This window comes from Peromyscus eremicus, chromosome 4, assembly GCF_949786415.1.
Source record: "Peromyscus eremicus chromosome 4, PerEre_H2_v1, whole genome shotgun sequence".
Lineage (NCBI taxonomy): Eukaryota > Metazoa > Chordata > Mammalia > Rodentia > Cricetidae > Peromyscus > Peromyscus eremicus.
Genome location: NC_081419.1, coordinates 124,697,783 through 124,700,275, shown reverse-complemented (window position 1 = coordinate 124,700,275; position 2,493 = coordinate 124,697,783). Strand labels below are relative to the sequence as shown.

The 2,493-nt window shown below is 42.3% G+C and overlaps 1 pseudogene; it reads left to right on the top strand.

The window, feature by feature from the left end:
* The first annotated feature begins 578 nt into the window (after positions 1-578).
* Positions 579-1,838, top strand: LOC131908624 (heterogeneous nuclear ribonucleoprotein H-like; annotated as a pseudogene).
* The last annotated feature ends 655 nt before the right edge of the window (positions 1,839-2,493 follow it).

The following is a 2,493-nucleotide window of genomic DNA, read 5'->3' as shown; positions in this document are numbered from 1 at the left end:
ATACTCTGTGGCTGCCACTGATCCTGCCGTCCATGGTTGACATCAGAACCTAGCTTCTTCTGCTTTTCAGTGCATACTAAAGACCAGTGGCTCTCCAAGAATCCCCCAAGTCTTCAGCACCAGATTGAAACTGCTGAGGCTTCCAGCCTTGTAGACTGAGCAGCTGCCAGGCTTTCGGCCTTTCCAGTGGGAAGACAGCCATTGTACAAACCAACTGAATAAATCCTCCTTTAATACAGATTGCTTCTATTGCTTCTTTTCCTGTAGAGTACTAGTCAACTTCCTTTCACCCCTGCTTGCCAGCCATGTACTCCTTCTCCCTTGGTCCCTAACTGGCACCATCCTCTTTCAGGTTCCCCCTCACTGGCATCCAGGTGAGGAGAGGTGGCTAGTCTTATTGTTCTATAATAATTTGCCCATTATATGTCTCCATAGGTCATCCCTTTCATGCCCCTTGACTACTTTCATCCTGCTTAACCCAACACCCCCACAACACATGGAGGGTATGTCTCTAAACATGCACAGCTCCTTGGAGAACACACAGGTGTTTTCTGTGTGTATAATTTGAATTTGCAGACATGCTTCAGGGTAATCTGGGCTTACCCTGATTGTGCTCAGCTGATAAAATGCAGCAGTGTTTTTTATTTTTTGTTTGTTTGTTTTTTTCTGACTGCAAAATTCAAAATGAGGCTCAAGGTATTCATTTCATCCAAATCAGAGAAAGCAGACTAAGTGTCGAGGCTTTTGTTCAATGTGAAGCAGATGATGAAATCAAATAGCCTTGGGAAAAGACAGAGAAACTATGGGGCACAGATAATGTTGAAGTATTCAGGTTAAACAACATTGAAGCAAATTGGGTGTTGAAGCACACAGCTCAAAATAGTTATGGCATGGCCAATGGTCTTTTGCACAGCATAGAGGAGTCCCCCTGGGTGTAGCAAGGAAGAAATTGCTCAGTTCTTCTCAGGGCTGGAAATGGTGCCAAATGGAATGACATTGCAGGTGGAGTTCCAGAGGGTGAGTACAGGGGAGCCTTCCTGACATTTGCTTCACTGAAAAGGCTCTAAAGATATACAAGGAAAGAATGTGACATTGGTATATCGAAATATTTAAGACAGTGGAGCTGAAGTTAGAAGTCACTATGATCCACTACGAGAACTTATGGCCATGCAGCATCCAGGTCTCTATGACAGACCTGCAGATGGCAGAGGGTATAACAGCATTGGCAGAGGAGCTGGCTTTGAGAGATGAAGTGTGGTGTTTGTGGTGGAGGTTACTGAGGCTATGTTGATTATAATGGCTATAATGATAGCTATCGGTTTGGTTCAGACAGATTTGGAAGAGACCTCAGTTATTGTTTTTCATGAACATCTGGCCACAGATATGGGGATGGAGGCTCTATTTCCCAGAGTACAACACTGGACACGATGTACACATTACCTTACAAAGAACTACTGAAAATGACATTTGTATTTTTTTTCACCGCTCAACCCTGTGATAGTACATATTGAGATTGGACCTGATGGCAGATTCACTGGTGAATCTGTGGTTGAGTTTGCAAACTATGAAGGTGCTGTTGCCATTATGTCTAAAGACAAAGCAAATATGCAGCACAGATATGTAGAACTCCCCTTGAATTCTACAGCAGGAGCAAGCAGTGGTGCTTATAGTAGCCAAATGCTAGAAGGCATGGGTTTGTAAAACCAGTCCAATGACAGTGGCCCAGCCAGACAGCAGCTGAATAGTATGGAGGTGGCTAAGGCAGCCAGAGCAATATCAGTGAATATGACCAAATTTTACACAAAAACTCCAGTGATTTTCATTCAAACATTGCATAAGTAGCCAAGAAACAGTGAATCATACTACTACAATAGGAAGCTGTGCATCTATGTTCACGAATGGAATGAGAGGGATGTCTAGCATGTTGGTGTGAGTGGTAGGTAAATGGGGAATGTAACTGATTTTGATAATTGATGCTCAATAAATTTTTTTAAAAGAAAGTAAACCTTTGACCTACTTTAACAGTTTTTGCAATCCAGCCCTGTGATTTATGTCTACTCTCATAAATGAACATTAGGATCACTTGAAGGACTAAGGTTCAATATTGTTGAACAAAGCAGTCACCTAGGATGAAGATATAGTGAAGTTGAGTGAACTATAACTGTTAAACAATTTCTGTTGCTTTTGAATCAAAATATAGAACTCTCAGCTCCTTCTCCAGCACCACATGTGCCTGCACCCTGCCAGACTCCTGACCACCATGCTCCACACCATGATAATAATGGACTAAACCTCTGAAACTGTAAGTCACCACTTCAGTTAAATTCTTTCCTTTATAAGAATTGCCTTGGTCATGGTGTCTCTTCACAGCCATAGAAACCCTACCTAAGACAGAAGTTGGTACCAGAGATGGGGATATTGCCATGATAGTTTTTATTTGGAGGAATTTGGACTTTGGAACTTTGGGTTAGGGAAGCAGGAGAATGATAATGG